The sequence below is a fragment of the Lipotes vexillifer genome, unplaced genomic scaffold (genome assembly GCF_000442215.2).
Source record: "Lipotes vexillifer unplaced genomic scaffold, Lipotes_vexillifer_v1.1 scaffold58, whole genome shotgun sequence".
NCBI classification, from domain to species: Eukaryota; Metazoa; Chordata; class Mammalia; order Artiodactyla; family Lipotidae; genus Lipotes; species Lipotes vexillifer.
In genome coordinates this window covers 2,511,782-2,530,597 of record NW_006781997.1, presented here as the reverse complement: position 1 = coordinate 2,530,597, position 18,816 = coordinate 2,511,782, and positions in this window count along the sequence as shown.

The window sequence follows — 18,816 nt, the reverse complement described above, 5'->3', positions numbered from 1 at the left end:
AAGAGTGCCCCTCCTGGGGCTAGCCAGTTCTTCGAGATAGCAAAGAACTCATCTGAGAATGCCTTTGATATACAGTGGACCAATCTAGAGCCATACTTCCTCTATCTGGCCCATACACCCAGGAAGCACTATTCTTTTGCCTTAATCATCCCAGGGCCAGACACTAGGAACTAGAGACCACACCTATGGCTTAAAGCCCACTGAAATCATTCAAACCAGCCAAACCTAAGCTGTTCACCCTGGCCTGCCTTGCATCTCCTGCAGAAACACCCATAAAGGCCGTGGCCTAAGTACTCCACTTGTTCTTATCTTCTGCCACCTGACCAAAACCTGGTGCTACCCCTGTGACCCTGTGTGACATGTAGTGACCCCCCTCTCTAGGACCTGTGAGTGTAATAAACTTTGTTTTCTTGTACCTCTCCAGCGTCCCCTCTTGTGGATATACTTGACCACAGCAGGCTGGGCATCATAGCATTAAATTGATGGTACACTTTGAGTAATATTTTATTTTACCATACTTTAGTAGTTTTCCAACTTGTAGCATAACTAGAGAGGGACAGTGGATAACCAAGAATGACCAAAATCCCATAAGAAGGACTGGAGATTTTCACAAGTTTAGTGAAGACAACCCCCTGGGGAAAGAAAAAAAATACTTGTGACCTGAATGGAGAGGGCTTTTCTAAGTTTTTCTTGGGGACTAGTAAACATACGGCAGTCAAACATCAGTTTTTAGTGCTGTGGCGAAATGGGGTAGGTTCTTGAAATGTCCGTGGGAAAAAATCTCATTTGGAAAAACAGTATGGGTGTGGATGATAGATGTGAGTTGAAGATAGAGTTGGGAGGAAAAGTACAAAGCTTCATGTTCTATTTTTATCTAAATGGTTTCTGTAAAATGAGGAGAATTAACAAATTCACAACACTTTATTGAGCATGCGCTCTTTTTAGGGCACTCATCAGTATACAGATACGACAGAGATCTCACAGGCACATGCCATCTTATTGGGGAGCTAAAACCACACTACCTAAAAAGGCAGGTAATGTGAAGAGGACTGAGAGAGGTGGATATGATTACTGATTAAATAGGGGTCAGGCAGTACTTCCTACTATGGTCAGGATAAGCTGAGAGCCTTGGTCTGGGAGTGTGATGGCAGGACCTCCAGCCAGAGCTGGGGCAGATGAGGGCCAGAGAGATGGTGTAGAGTTTGGAAAGTTGACAAAGAGAAGAGAAAGTAGTTCAGATACTTAAGAAGGTATGCAGTTGACTTTTATATGTCATGATTAGAGCATGGTGGAGCTTTCATAATTAAGATAACTCTCAGATGCCTCCTAAATGTAGCAGAGTGAGACCATTGTCCAGATGACAGGACTCATTTAGATGAAACTTTGATTTATGCTTGTTCAGTAATTTCTCCATAAGAAAGTATATTTTAGTTACGTTCAAGTGTAATTATAAGGCAGATGAAGCTAAATGACCAGGAGGAAGGTCAAGATACATCTCAATTTTTTAAAAATATGCCTTCTGTAGGGTTGAGAAAGGAAGACATGGGTCTCCTGGGCCCATGCTGGGGCAGGGGGAAGTCCCCTCTTTTACTAGTCTTCAAAGCCTCACTGCTTAGTGATTACACTTGCTGACAGGATGTGATCTCCATTGCTGTCCTCACCAGGCACCCTTCCAATCATTGTTTTCTGATTTCTTCCTCATGGATCTGCTAGTTTTAGTGCATATACTTGTTGCAAATTAAAGGCTCAGTAAATTATAAGAAATGATTGCAATTGCAGATTGTAGATAGGCAAACTTTATTTCACAAGCCCAAGGGGATAATTTACTTTTCATCTCCTCCCTCTCTCTTAAAATAGAGAACCTCCAACAAGTGGTATATAAAGGAAAAACAGAGCAAACAGAAGAGGGAAACTTTGCAATTTATTAACTCATGCAGAAAGTACAGAAAATAAGCAGGGTTCAACTTATTTGGAAAAATAAGTCTGAACCTCTTGCATTAAAACATGGTGTTGCACTAATCTAATGAGTTTTCAGGCAAATGAGGCATGAAACATTGCCAAAATATAAAGTCAGTAAAATATCCAAATTACTTTTTAATGCCATTATATGTTTTATCTTTTTGGGAGCTGGTAAAGAATAGATTATTCCTACATCTGCATTACTAGCAAAGTAAGTGAAATTATTTTACAAAGAATTTATTATTCTGATAATCTGTGAATAATGGCAGATCAAAAGCAACTGAAATTCCAAGAAGAGATACATACACATATATCTAATTCATAGGAAAGCATTAATAAAACAGAATACATTTTTACTTCAGTCATTCATTCCCTAGGAATTCAAGATAATGATGAGGAGATGAAACATGATAGTATATAAGCAGTTTTGAGGATAGCATGAAATAAGTAAGGACTGCGATATATTTCTTTTTAAGAAAAGAGAATTATTTGCCAGACATATTCATAAGATTTATTTAGAAAAGAACAAAGAAAACATTTTTAGAGTTTATCCTAGAATTATTTTATTATATTCTGGATATGGTTGAATACAGCATTTCCTTTTGAATATAGTCGAGTGGGTTTCATGAAAAGTTTTTTTTTTTTTTTTTTTTTTTTCGTTACGCGGGCCTCTCACTGTTGTAGCCTCTCCCGTTGCGGAGCACAGGCTCCGGACGCACAGGCTCAGCGGCCCTGGCTCATGGGCCCAGCCGCTCCACGGCATGTGGGACCTTCCCGGACCGGGGCACGAACCCGCATCCCCTGCATCGGCAGGCGGACTCTCAACCACTGTGCCATCAGGGAAGCCCTCATGAAAAGTTTTGGGTTATATTTTCATCAATAGTGAGAAACAGAAATGATTTATTCTAGAAACCCTGATTGTATTATAGTACTGTCAAGTTATTAAAATATTGCAAAATTATATACAGTTTAGTAAAGGATGGCACCTCATGAATTTTTTAAATCCTTATTTAATGTGGTTGTTTGAATCTATTTATGTACCATTTGTAATTATTTCTAATGCTTTAATACTACTGGCTATTATGTGACAAACTTTTTCAGAAGAAAATTAATCCTTCATCCTTCACATCATTAAAGCAAGGCTTGTCATTTTGAGGCATCTTAAGTGTCTTCTAGTGGATTTCACTTTGTATTTATTCTGCCCAGGTGAGGCAGGACTAACTTTACAATTTTTATCTCTACTAGCTATCATCCAGTGTGTATTGACAGTTCATTTGGTTTCAGATGGTTCTAAATGATTTTAAGCACTTGGGTAGGTAAGCTTATCTGTGAATGAACAGGTTTCTTGTGTGCTCTTGTTTCTGTCACCTTGTGCTGATTTAAATGCCCTTGGTGTTCTAGAATCATATGACAGTGAGAGGACATCAGAAAAAGGAGCTGGCCTAGCAAGAAGGAGAGAATTTCTCCTTTCTCTGACTCATTACTGGGCCTGAATTTCTGGTTCTGACAGGAATGAGAAATTGCTTGTTTGGTTTTCAGTCCACCACACAGCCAGTGGCCCAGCCAGAAACTCCATCAAACCAATGACTCCTTCACCCCCTCCTACACTGGCCAGTCAGCATGTACTTAATCTTTTGTATCCATGCCCTTGTCTTCGTCTTAACTACCACATCTGGGACCCACGTCTTCCCTAACCTGCCTTACCTGGCTTTGCACCTACTCTCTTGTCAAATACAGTTACCTGCGACTTCCCTGAATAATTCATATTGTTCCCTACTTCTCTTCCAGGGCCAAAGCTAACACCACTGTAGCTCAGGCATTCCATGTGCCCATCTGGGCTTTAAAGGGTCTGGTAAGAATTGGAGATAAAATTCCTAATTGATCACTACCAGTAAGCTATAATACCATTAGCATGTCAACGAAAAAAATGTACTTTAATAGAAAGGAAATTTACTTGAACCTCTTTAAAATCTGCCTGTGATTTTATGGTACTGGAACACATAATTTAATTTTTTTTAAACATCTTTATTGGTGTATAATTGCTTTCATAGTTTAATTTTCCATTGAGTCTCTAAGACAAGAGAGGAGGTGCCTTAAAATATTAGTACATATCTATATTGTATGCTTCTCTTACTGGTATTACATGCAAACTACCATTAAGGGTAAACTGCTTTGGGGTTTGTTAAGTGTGAGAAAAATAAAACAAATCTTTCCTTGTAGCAAATAAGTTTGTTTAACCGTTATACAAAAGTAAGCAGATTTATTTACTGATACTATTCTTACGTGTTAATATGCATTGTGAATCTCCAAGAGGATGGCTTCATCAGGCAGTGTTTCCTGGGCCTGTGTGAGCAGGCATATTTCTTCTCAGAACACAGTCCGTGAAATCAGCTCTACCAAGTGGCCCGTGGGTAGTTCATAATTCTGTCTACTGTACAGTACAATTTAAGCCCCACCCTCCTGAACTGTTGAATAGCCAAATTCCAAATTCCAGATCAAATATCCATGAGAGTATGTATAATCAATACCAAATACATTACTGTACTTATCAATGTTTTTCTGTCATAATTCAGACTTTTCTGCTCATATAAAGGCCTCTCCCAAATTAATGATGCCACAAATCCTTAGAGAAGAGCACGCTCTGCTTGGATTATGATAATGTGGCATATTTTACCAGTATTTTGGAGAGATGCAGAGATTGGGGGCCCTAATTAGACACTTTAGCAGTTATGCCACTGCTCCTAGCCTTTGCAAATACCCTCAGTCTTTAATGTTACAATTCAAGTTTCTTGGCAGAGACTCAAGAAAGGGAGGGGAATTATTGGCTCACATAAATTGAGCAAAGCAGGGAAGGGCAGCAATACAAGTGGAACCCGGCCTTGAATAGAGTGAGGACTTTCTCCAGCCCCCTGGGATCTCTGCTTCTGTCTGCTTGATGGCTCCGTTCCTTTTTCTGCAGCTCCGCATCTTACATGTGGCCTTAACAGCTTGTTGCCTGACATTTTCCTTGCTTCACCATCAGAGAGCTGAAGACTCTATTCTTTTCCTTCTAATTTAGAAAATCATGAAGAAAGATGATGATTGGCCCATCTTACATCACTTCCCACCTGGACGAATCACAACAGCCCCAAGAGCAGGACCATTTAAGAAGATGGCATTTCCCCATTAGAGCACCCACAGGAGAGTTAGGGAAAAGGGCCATGCTCTATAAGAGGGAGAGTGCAGTGCTCATCCAAAGTAAAGGAGGTGAACAATCTCTCAAATAATAAATATCTCCCTCAAATGGCCTCCTTCTTTACTAGCTAACTCCATCTCCTTCCCAGGTCTCAGCTCAGAGGCCCAGAAGCTTTCCCCAGATTGTCCCTATCATCAGCCCAAATATTCTGAGAGGTTGTGGGGACTCAGTGAGTGAGGGCCAGAGAAAGGACATGAGAAAGATGAGCAGAGCAAACTATGTTTACTTCACTCATGCACTTAAGGCCAGTTACATTTCAGGGAGCCTCTTCTGTGGTATTGGTGTATGCAAAGCAGGAACATCTGTCCTTTAACTTTGCTACTTGCAAGGAAATCAGTTTCCCAGGGGTGATTTGTGCCTGTCTGGGATGATTTCCTAAATCTCTTCCAATCCAGTGATTCTGGTAATTGTTCTTGTTCCTGATGTTCCAGCACTTGTGACAGTCAACCTCAGTTCCAAATTAGTCTCTTCTCTCTTCTCTCCCCTTCTGGAGGATGGAAGAGGAGAAGGGGGAGGAGAGATGTTCTTCTATGTGAACATTGCCAATGTGGATCTCCTGTAATTTTGTTGAAATCTCAAGCATTATGATTCTGCCACCACTAAAACTTTGGTAGCATTACTTGCTGCCTATGGGTGGACTAGACTTGTATAATTATAACAGACTGAAGAAGGGAGTTATGAATTTCATTGGATAAGGTTTCATTTGATAAATTAATACACAAATAAGACATTTTTTACATTTCATTTCTACTAATGCCTGTAGCATGACGATATTGGTGAATGTTTCATAGGATTTCAGTGTTGGAGCTATGAGGAAATTTAGAAATCACCTGAATCTACTGTCTTTTTTAAAGATGAGAAAACAAATGCCTGGACTGGTGAGACGTAAGAGTGAGTTGAAGAAGCAGGCATCTTAGTTCTCCCCAGGCCAGAGCTTTTTCCGGTTTATATTTAAGCTTCTTACATTTTAAATCAAGTGGGTAATTAGAAAACTTACGTTTCACTAATTTATTGAAGTTAATCAATATGGAAAAGAGTAGATCAGTGGGTTCTAAGTTTATGGTAGTAAATGTAGAAATAGTGTTAAAAGAAGAGTTAGCCCCAGGGTTTCCTCTCTTGAAATTACCTGATACAAACACTGTTCTACTTTTCTCTCCTTCTCTTCTTTCCTCCCTCCCTCTCTTCTCTTGTCCCCACTCTTCCTCTATGTAATGATCATTTTAGGTGGTCAGGATGCAGCCTGGTATCTGGTTGCCTGGAATTAAACATATTTCTCCAAGAAATGTACTTTTGTTTCCAAGAAGAATATTGTTTAATTTGGGAAGAACAAATAAATTCACAGAGCAAGATTTGTCAATTATGGATGAAAATCACAGAAGCTTGACATGGAAACATCTCTCATTGTTCATTTCAAAGCCATAATGGATTTTGAGAGGAACAGAGCTTATATTTGCTTACATTCTTATAGAAACTTTTATAGACTGTAAAGCTTTCATCTATATGTAATCTTATTTGCTTAAGGTTGCCAGATTTAACAACAACAACAACAAAAGAACATCCAGTTAAATTTGAATTCCAGATACACAACAAACATGTTTTTAGTGTAAGTATGTTTCAAATATTGCATGAGACATACTTATACTAAAAATTATTCCTTGTGTGCCTGAAATTCAAATTTAACCAGCTGTCCTGTATTTTATTTGGCAACTCTATATTTGGACTTCTGATAACTGTAAAGTTGGGAGGACAGTGTCCCCCATTATACAGATGAGGACCTTTGAGTGGCCTTCTGTGTGTCAGATCCCAAGCTATTCTTGAGCATGACATGATGAATAATTCATAGATCCTGCCTTAAGGATACTAGAGTCAAGTCATCAGGAAACAACTCATCAGTGTGATGTATGTAATAATAGGGGAAAGAATATAGTACTATGGAGTCTTATAAAAGGGCACCTACCCCAATATTGGCAAATTGGAAGGTTTCCTAAGGTGGTGACATCCATTTTGAACCCTGAATGCTGAGTAAGAATTAGGTCCATATGACGTTGGGGAAGAAAGAAAGAGGAGAAACATTATTCTGGTATCACTTAAGGAGCTGCATATGTTCAGTATGACTTGCTGGAGGATATGCTTTGAGTTGGGAAGTGGTGACAGGTGAGGCTAGAGAGGTGTGTAAGAGTCAACTCATTAATTGATGTGCCTAATGCAATTTTTCTTTTGGGCAGCATTTACCCTTCAAGGTGAGACGAAATAATCCAATTTGAGTTTTAGTATGATCACCATGTCGCAATTGAGAGAGTGGATCGGAAGGGCAAGACTTGAGGAAGATTATTCATTTATTCAACATATTTTTATTGAGTGTTAACACTGAACTAGGTACAAATTGGGAGACCAGTAATTCAAGTGGCAAATGAAGGTGTTGAGAACTAAGATAATGTCCATGGGGACGGGGAGAAGCAGATCTTTGGGGAGATATTAAGGAGGTAAATCAACAGTAATTGATTATTAACAGGGCTTGGTATGTGAGGGAGAGTGGTAAGTGAAGCTGCTGGAAGCTGGATGGGTGAGTGACATCATTTGCTGATGTAGGAAACAATTTCACATGGTGAGGGGAAAAAAAAGTCCTTTTCAGTTTTGGATATATTCACTGTGCCTGTAGGACTTCCAAGGAGAGGTGTTAAGGAGGGCAGTTTTGTAAACTAAAAAGAGAGGTTTGGCTGAACATTATGACCTGTTGATCATGAACTTATTAGAGCTGCTTGTTAAAATAATAGGTGAAAATGAGATCACCCAGGGAGTGTTTGGACTCAAAAGCTTATTTGCCAGACAGAATCTCCAGGGAAAAATCAACATTTAAAAAGCAAAACGGGCAAAGGAAGCTAACAATGCAACAGCTGCAAAGGAAACTAAAAGAGAATGCCTAAGACAATAGAAAAAAACTCAGGAAGAAGACTCCTTCAAAGATGTAGAAGTCCACTTTGCCAGAAGCTGAAGACAGGTGGAGTAAAATGAGGACTGGAAAAAGGGGTTCCGTTTCTTGCTTTATAACAAAGGTCTTTGATGATTTTGGTTTAATGAGGACTGGCTGAGAAAATGAGGTGAACTGTTTCTCTAGGAGGGGAACTGTACCGCAGGTGGGACCCACTTGTAAATAGAATTGTGAGGAGTTTAGGAAGATCTGAATAGGCCACAATACTTGCTTAACTCTGTTCCTTGGAGCATTAATACAGTGAGACATTTCCTTAAAAAAAACCTGGAGCAAAATAAATTTGGGAAATACTACATATTATGTTAGTGTATTTAAAATTCTGAAAAGTTTAATATTTAATATTCTGAAAAGTTCTGAAGCAATGAAACCTGCCTAATTTTGCTTATCCTAGTGTTTCCCAAATATATATATATACACATATATGTATATTAAATATGTATCTATATATATTAATGTAATATATATTCATGTAATAACTACAAATGTCATGGAAATTTAGGAAATTCTGGGCTAGCAGAATGAAGCAACGGATGCAAAGAGGTGATCAGAATTGTCTTAAGGAATATATGAAATAATGATAAAGGCTTTTAGCTATAGTTTTTTTGACAAGGGTACATTTTAACAAGATCTACAAATTAACCAGTAAAGTGATTTCCCCACCTCCAATGAAAAAAAAAAAAACTTAAAAAAGAATGGTGTTATTTGTAACCATAAAAGATTCAAACAAAGTTATGAGTTATACAAAGAGAAAATAAAAATCAAGTGTAATCTCACCACTCAGCTGTGATCATTGTTAACACATTTCGCATATGTACACTTAAAAAAACAAAAATGAGAACACATCATTTATATTGCTTGGTAATCTAGATCCTCCCCAGCCCCTATGCCCTATGTGCCAAGAGACCCTTAGTATTGCCTGTTGGGAGCTTCCTGGTCATAAGTCACATGAAGATTTTCTCTTTTTCCGGAAAGATTTGATTGATAAACTCATTTACTGTTTCTAGAGCTTGGGCGCTACTATTTTATCTCATGAGATAATTTATATGCTTCACAGCTAGGATGGATTCAGTTGCATAAAATATTCTGCAAAATCCAACGTCTCTTGTCCTCTGGCCAGGAAAGTTGTGCATGCTTGCCATTTTGTAACATTTTGTTTAGAGAATAGCAGTGACCTGGATGTCCATGGAGTTTGCTCATGCAGGAAACTCTGCTGCTGGTGAGAAATGTGCTCTCCTGGCTAAGAATTTTAATAAAAAATAATCGCCCCAAAGGAGGGGTGAGAAACATGCATAGAAATTAGTGGTCTGAATCTTTTTTTAAAAAAATAAATTTATTTATTTATATTTTTGGCTGCATTGGGTCTTCGTTGCTGTACACAGGCTTTCTCTAGTTGCAGCAAGCAGGGGCTACTCTTCTTTGAGGTGCGCAGGCTTCTCATTGCGGTGGCTTCTCTTGTTGCAGAGCATGGGCTCTAGACGCATGAGCTTCAGTAGTTGTGGCTCGTGGGCTCTAGAGCACAGGCTCAGTAGTTGTGGCGCACGGGCCTAGTTACTCTCCGGCATGTGGGGTCTTCCCGGACGAGGGCTCAAACCTGTGTCCCCTGCATTGGCAGGCGGATTCTTAACCACTGCGCCACCAGGGAAGCCCCTGTGGTCTGAATCTTGATCTTATATGCATATTTAAAAAATAGTTGAGGTTGGCAAAGAAAAGCCTAACGTTATCTAAAACAGAAGTATCATTTTAACTCTCTACATAGAGATCAACAACATCAATTAAAATTTTTAGGGGATCCATCTTAGAGACTAATTTCAGCTTATTTAATTAATTCCCTGTTATTGGGCATTTAGGGAGTTATGATTGTTTGTTATTATGTATATTACAACCCCCAAATCCTTTTACACACATACATCCAAACATATACACTCAAATGCATACGTAAACACACTAATGATATTTTCACATGGTTCTGTAGTTTTCCCCCTTGGTATAAGTTTCAGAAGCCAGAATGCTGGATCAAGGGGAATATACAGTTAAAATTTAAAATGATATATAATGCTAAATGGCTCTCCTGAAAGGCTATACCAATCTCAACTTCTAACAGCAGTGGGTGTTATTAAGTGCTTTAATATTTGCCATTATAAGTAAAATCATATTTGTTTAATTTTTATTTCTGAGTAACAATGAATCAATAATGAATCTGAACGTTGCTTCACATGTCAATGGACTATATTTTTTCATTTACTTCTTTTGGAATTACTTGTACATATTTCTTGACCATTTTTCTATTGCAGCATTTGCCTTTTATTGATTTTTAAAATACTTTAGTACTTTAACATAATAAAATTTTTGTTATATTAAAAATATCAATCCTCTGTCCATCAAATGTGTTCCAAATAGTTTTACCAATTTTCCATTTCCTTGTAATTTTGTTAATGATTATGTTCACTGTTGTGGTTGAATATATCCATCTTTATTTTATGATTTTTGGCCTTGATATTTTGCTTCAGAAATATTTTGACATCCCAAGTTTATAGTTATGGAAATGTTTACCTAGATTTCCTTGTAGATTTTTTTGTTTCTGGTGTTTTTGGCCATCAGTGTTATAGAACAGATACTGTCAGCCCATTCTTCAGCTTCACCCGACTCCTAGCTTCATCAGATGTAGCAAAATTAGCAGATGGGCTAAGGCTTAGAGGCACCAGTTTGACTTAACACATCATTAAAACAAAAACAAATAACAATATTTTTACATATCTTGGTTATCATTTTGGTGCAGCCAAGTCAAAATATCCATGTTTAAGTGTGTAGGTCAATTCAATTGCTAAAATGTATTCAGGATGGATACAGGAATAACTTTTTCCTATGGGGATTTTTATAATTTTTATTATCAAGTTTATGAAGCAATGAAGGTAATTTTTTCCCCCTACATTTAAATCTCTCAAATGACTTTCAAGTTTTTTGAAGGCTGACTATGGTAATGGTTTGCAGTGCTATACTGAAGAAAACCAGAAATACACATTCTGTTTTCCAGAAAACCTCTGCTGAGTACATGCAAAGAATTAGTTAAGTGTGATGACAACAGTAGGCATCTGTTGTTTTGGCTTGCTCACCATTTCTTTTTCCTTCAGTACCAGCACACCAGTTTTCCTTTGGGAAGTATCCTCTCCTCAACTCCCTATAGTCCTATGGGCGCTCTGTCTTCTATGCATTAGGAATGGGTTTATGACCAGAACAGCCAATTAGACTACATGTTCCTTCCTCTTGGTCTTCGTGATTTGTTCAATGATAGTCGTGATCCAAAACTAGGATAAGTTTTTCTTAAGATCTGATATGTCAGCCTTTGGGGAGGGTGGAGAGGGGAGGGTTACATTTTCTTTTGGATGATAAACTGTATTGAAAATATCAGTTAGAGTTTATTAAAGTCATGTCCTTTGCTTCTTCTGTAAAAGAAATTAAGGTCAACATGCAAAGAAGCAGAGAAAGAGATGAGGTGGTGGAGTGGGGACCTGGATCTAGCTAAGTCTGTAATCAGTACCAAACCCTCAACTCTTAGCTATTTATCTAATAAATTAGCTCCTCCTTTTTTTTAAAAATGAGGTTGAATTCTTACTGCTTTTTTTTTTGTCACTTGTAGCTGAAAGATTGTTGATTAATACCTCAATAAAGTCACAGCCTTTCAAATGCTCAAGATTATTATTGTTGAGTAGACATTGATGGCTAGATTTTATACTTTGATATCTGAAAATACGTATAGAATGAGAAAAAACATGGCTTCGAAACTATGAGACAGTACTCTGGTTTTCTAATAAAAGGGCCTGAGAATTATTTTCAGGTTTGCTACTGATTGATTGCATAAGTCTCTTCTGAAAATGGCTGCATTATTAAAGAATGATATCGAAGTGATGCTAAGAAGAGTTTGGTGGGTCGCTAAACAGTGGGTCTCCATAGTCTCCTCCAATGAACAGTTGCTATTTGAGATGCATACTCTCAAGCACAGGTGTTGTGATGGGAATTGATTAAATGGTTTCAAATGGCTGGAATTCCCTAGAGTATGTGGTCATGCAGTAGATGGTGTCATTGCCCTGTGGTTAAGCAGTGTAGTTAGAGGTAGGTTTGTGGTGCTGATTTACCATGATTGACTTACTATTGAAGCACACTATCCAGGGCACAGAAACCACAGGGGTGTTACTCCTCATTACATTGCTGAGTTTTGAATACCAGATACTTAGTAATATTCAAACACTAGTCTTTTGAAATCTATGTAGAATGTGTTACCACTTTAAGATGTTAAATGTGGCTTTCAAAAGGAAAAACCCTTCAATTTTGTTATCGTTTTACATGGTACATTTCACACGTTAAAAAAAGGCCTGTAGGGCTTCTCTGGTGGCGCAGTAGTTAAGAATCCACCTGCCAATGCAGGGGATACGGGTTTGAGCCCTGGTTCGGGAAGATCCCACATGCCACAGAGCAGCTAAGCCCCTGCGCCACAACTACTGAGCCTGTGCTCTAGAGCCCAAGCTCCACAATAATAGAAGCCACCGCAGTGAGAAGCCCTCGCACTGCAACAAAGAGTAGCCCCCGCTCGCCACAACTAGAGAAAGCCCGCGCACAGACCCAATACAGCCAAAAATAAATAAATAAGTAAATAAATTTATATATAAAAAAGAGTATTTAAAAAAGAAGGCATGTAAAAATTTAGGTAATCGAAAAGCTTTGGATGGCAAGTCCTTTATTCCTCCCTCCTTTGCTTCCTTTTTTTTTTTTTTTAAGAAAGCCATAACAATTTGGCTGTGGTGCTGGTTGTATTATTTTCAGCTGAAATGAGTGTGTTATTCTGTTTTCACTGTTGCTTTATTATCTTGTAAACTCATTTCCTCTTCTCATCAGATATCCATTATCATAACACATCACTTCAGAAATGTAGACTAGTGGAGAAGAGAGAAGATGAGTTTATGACATTTGCTTTGTCTTTTCTCAGGTCCTTTAAATAAATAACTGAATGGTTTTAGTAACATTTCTCAGAAAATCCACCTTTGAACTTGGCAATGACATGTTAGAAACATAAGTGAAAGGAGGGGAAAAATGATGAGATAAGCGAGGGTTTAAGAAAGAAGAATTAGTATGGGCATGGCATTATTTTATTTCCTTAAATTTTTTATTAGGGCATAAAATAAAAATGAAATGATTTTAAATTTTAAATGAAATGATTCTTAATTTTCATATCTGTATATACTCATGTACCCACCTCCCAGATCAGCGAGCAGAATATTTCCAGCACTTCAGAAACCTCTCTGCTTTCCATCCCAAGTCAATACCCTTCTTAACGATAACCATTATTCTGACCTTTGTCATCACAAACTGTGTTTGCTGTTCTTGAATTTCTGTAAATGGAAACCGTATAGCATAAACTATTTGTTTTGTTTGTGTGGCGACTTATATTTAATGTTTTTCTGTGAGTTCATCGTTTTTGAGTGTAGCTATATTTTTTCTTTATAAGAATATGCCACAATTTGCTTTAGCTTTTTGTGGTAAAAAATTACCACAATTAAGCAAATCTATAGAGAAAGAAAGTATTAGATTAGCGGTTGCTTCCTCCTGAGGTTGAGAACAGGGATTAGCTGTAAAGGAACATGAGGAATCTTATTGGGGTAGTGAAAATGTTCTAAAACTAGACTATGGTGATAGTTGTGCAACTTTGTAAATTTACTCAAAGTCACTGAATTGCACATTTTAAGTTGGGTGAATGTTACGGTATTTAAATAATATCTTACTTAAGTTAAAAATTTATTTATCCATTCTACAGTTAATGAACACATGCATTGGTTCCAGTTTTGAACTATTATGAGTAAAGTTGCAATAAACTTTCTTAAATGTGTCTTTTGGTGAACATATGGACTCATTTAAGTTGGAGTGGAATTGTTCAGTCATAGAACACATAATTTTTATGTTCATTTCTTTTTATAATACTTATTATAGTATAGTATTTGTTTTATTTATTGCTGAAAAATTTACATTTTATTATACTATTAATCTTTAAAAAATAAAGGAACCCAGAATGATCATACTTACTACCCATAACTGAAAAATGATATCACCCTATCATTTGTTTTAGATGTTTTCCTTTCTTTTTAAAAGAAATAAAATTTTATGGACATAATTTACATTTCTTTCTAATCTTCCATGGCCTTACTGCCTTCTCTTCCTTTCCAGAAGCTTCTACTTTCATGAAATTGTATTCTTCTTGTTTATTTTTTTTGGTACTTATAAAATATATAAATATATTTATATATACATTCATAATCTGTATATAGTATTGTTTTGTAATGAAAAGTAAGCCTTGTTCATTGGTATTTGGCATAGAGTAGGTATTTATCAAGTATTAGTGAAATAAATCTATTTAAAATAACATTTAGTTTTTAAATTGTAAGAGGAAGGCATACTTAATGCAAAAAACTTGAAAATATAGAAAAACAAGAAGGGAAAGAAAAATTATAATTTCTTCTAATCTCACTACTTAAAAACAACTTTTATTAATATTTTGGCATATTTTTATAATTGTTCATATATATAAATATATACATATATGTATTTTTAAATAAATGGTATACTGAATATGCTTATTTATTGCCAAATTTAAAAACAATAATAATATACAAATTAATATTTTTTTTGTTTCTTCTGTGTCAGAAAGTTTTACTAAGCACTTTATATACATTATTTCGTTAAAACATATTGTGACTGTATTTATCTACAATATGATTTGTGGTGACTGCATGGCATTCTCTTATATGGATTAATCATAGTTTAATAATTCTCCATTCTTGAACACTAGTTTCTTTCCAAATTTTCACTTTTCTAAGTAACAACTTAATTTCTATATATGTAAATTCCTTATTAAAAATTTCATGTATGTCTATATGAAATATATATATGGAATATATATATTCCTTATATATAACTGATTATTGCCTTAGGCTAAAGCCCTAGAACTAGAACTACAGGGTCAAGGTATAGATACATTTTAGAGTTTTGTGATTTGTTTTGCCAGAATAAACATCAGAAAAATTGTACACTTTTAGACTCTCACCTGTGGTGTAGGAGACCAGCTTAAGACAAACAAGTAGATTTTGTCTCAGTGTAAGATATAACATCTTAACAAAACAGCTGTCCTGGAGATACTCAAGTAGATGTTGAATAAACATCTGTTGGGGATGCTAGAAAGGGGATTTAGGTAGAATGGCAGTTTTAATAAATTTTAATGACCTTTTCAACTCTTAAATTTGTAAAGGTACTATTTCCTGTTCCTCATTCCTCACTGCTTAATTCTCTCAAAGCAACATTTTAATAAAGACTTGTTGATCTTGATGCCAAGATTACCTTCTGCTTTCTATTTACAATTCTTGTTCGGTTTTATGTTTGCATTTCCAAGTAAATAGAATAGCATCTCTTCATTATTTTCTTCATGATTAACTTATTTCTAAAAAGAGCATCAGCATTATATCCATAAGAATGGTCCCATCGGAGGGGTTCTGTTTAAAATTATATTTTGGCACCTTGATAAAATTACTCCTAATTTTTTTGTGTGCTGGGAAAAGGACTACATGGAGTTAATACTTGATCCCTGTGAGATTAGAATCTCTGAGAAAATTCTTTCTAATGTTCACAATGAGAATAAAAATCTTAGTAATAAAAATTAGGAAAATAATATACTTGAACTTGGTAAGTATATTTTCACTGTGCTTTTGTACTAAACTCTTCCAAGCCCAGCATGGTTACTTATATTTTAGGTTTATGTGAGATAAAGTGTTTAATCAAAAGATTGACTATTTTCTAATTAAATCGCCATTGAGCACAGTAGTTGTGGGTTCATTTTGTGAAAATTATCCAACCCATGGATATTGGGCTGCAATATCATGCATGTATAAAAAGTACAACAACATAAGTTCTTTGTCTTTGAACACTGTACAATCAATATTCTATTACCACAATGCTGGTTTTGCTGCATTGTAGCTAAATTAGTGTGTCAGGTGTAGAAATGCTTAAACCAGACATTCAAGTAACAAGGATGATACAAGAATTCTAATTATTTTCACGCCTATTATGCATTTATCTCTTGTCCAGAAGCTTTTGAAAATACCTCTCAATTTGAAAATCATTAAGATATTTATAATATGTTCATTTGTATTATTGTAAATAAAATTGTGGGACAGGAACCACATTTTAGTAACAATAATGATGACATTTGTACAGAGCCTTATAGTTAATATCCAGTGGATGTTAATTCTCAACTTGGTATACAAGTAAAACCTTAAAAGTAAGGAAGAGTAGGATATTTTAAAATATATAAAGGGAGTGTAGAAATGTTACTGAAATATTAATAAAGTTACATAATTAGTCCAAGGTATCTAAAGAATAGGTTTTATATATATATATACACACATATAATTTTTTAATTGGAAATACACTAGAAGAAAATCTGGTAGTGCATATATATATATATATATATATATATATTACTGTTATATGTAACATGCCATTTTCAAAAATGCATAGAAAAAAACTAATGAAAACACTTTGAACTTATCCTAAGCAGTGTTGTAACATGTTAACAATTTTTATTGAAATGAAATCCAAATTACTATGGCATATGCCATATTTTATTGAGATCTTTTTTTTTTTTTTTTTTGGTGGTACGCGGGCCTCTCACTGTTGTGGCCTGTCCCATTGTGGAGTACAGGCTCCGGACACGCAGGCTCAGCGGCCATGGCTCACGGGCCCAGCCGCTCTGTGGCATGTGGGATCCTCCCGGACCGGGGCACGAACCCGCGTTCCCTGCATCAGCAGGCAGACTCTCAACCACTGCGCCACCAGGGAAGCCCTTATTGAGATCTTTATTGTACTCGTTTTTATTTGTTAACAGGAATTAATAAGTTTAAGTATATATTTTTCTGATAGTTTTTTCAACATTTTCAAACATGTTTTGCAATTTTGCCTAAGTTTTGCAAGACTTAAAATTTTTATCTTGTTTCCTGATTGTAGAATAACCTTAGGAATTAAGATTTGTATGTGTGTGTTTCCGAAAAACAGGATTGAGATGGACTGAAAATAACGAATATGATAAAGTTAGTTGCCCAATTGCATGTTTTTTTTTCTTTTCATTATCAAACACTTTGATGGCTTTAGTGAGGCTGAATAATGGCAAATTGGCTTTAAAAATACCCCAAAAGATACATTATTAGGGGAATTTTGTCTGAATTGGGTAAAAGGTGTTTTATGGATAGGACAACTATTTGAAATTTCTGTAATATGTAGCGTAGGCTATACAACACACGCACACCTTTGTCTTGGTGAACTTGCAGGCTATTCTATGAGGACAATTTTGGGTGGTTACATGGAAGAAATGGCTTGCTGTTTTTCAGAAGCTGTTTTTCTTTCAAGGTAGATATCCTAACTGTTTTGTGTCTCTTTTTTCTTTTTGGTTTTATGGTTGCAAACAATAGAGATTCAATTTGTCCCCAGTAATAACAGTTGAGAGTTAAGTAGTGTGGGCACGGATGGAAGGGAAAGTCCAACAGTCTGGCCTCAGGAGGCACAAAAGGTCAGGTCCTGGAGGAGGCCCTGGAGGCTTCAGCCACAGGGTTCAGGAATAATTGCTCTAGTCTCTGCCCTTTAACCTGACTCAGCCACTCTCCAAACACCTGCTTTTCTTTTTACTACTTGATTGCCTAACCCCATGTTCTTTTGTTTTTTCTCCCTCTTATTTTTGTATCTGCACGTCAACTGAAAAAAAAAGCACAACCTAAAAGTTGAGAGTTATGTTTTATTTGGCAGACATACTGAGGACTTAAGCCAGGAGACAGCCTCTCAGACAGCTCTGAGGGACTGTTCTGAAGAGGGAAGGGAGGAGCCAGGATACATAGGAGTTTTTGCAACAAAGACCAGGTAGTCAGAACATCAAACGATTACTGTTATTTAAAGAAAAGACAGACATCTCAAGTCAATGAATTTAGCGCTTTTCTATGTATGGGAAGATGCAAGAGTCCAGATTCATTGAAATCATTCCTTTGATATGCACCTTAGCTATCAAGGACCAGTATCCTGTTTTCTCAATCCTTAATTCCCTCAAGGTGCACTGGGGTGGGGGGTTTGCAGTGGCCCATGACTTTATGGCTGCAACATCCTTTGTTTACTGCTATGGCAGGCAGCATTTTTTGTCCACATTCATAATATTGGTTTGTACCTGGAGTGGTCTACACAGCCCTACAGGTGTGTGGAGAGCAAGCAGGCATCTCCAGAGCACTGAGGCAAATGTAGGTGTGAGTGAGAGGGCTGGTGGATGGAAGGAGGACACACAATTGGGAGGAGGAGAGAAATGACAGAGATGATGACTTCACAAGATTTAGCAAAAATAGGGACTGTGAGTTAAAGAAAAGTTTAACTGTAAAGATGTAAAGAAATCAGCTCTTCATGCACATCTGAGTTATGTGACTAAGTAAAATTCAAACCTGCTACATAGGCAAGTTGCATAAAATCGGACTTCTGTGTCTGCGGAACTTGCTCATCTCAGAAAGGATGACTTAGGGGCTTCCCTGGTGGCGCAGTGGTTGAGAGTCCGCCTGCCGATGCAGGGGAC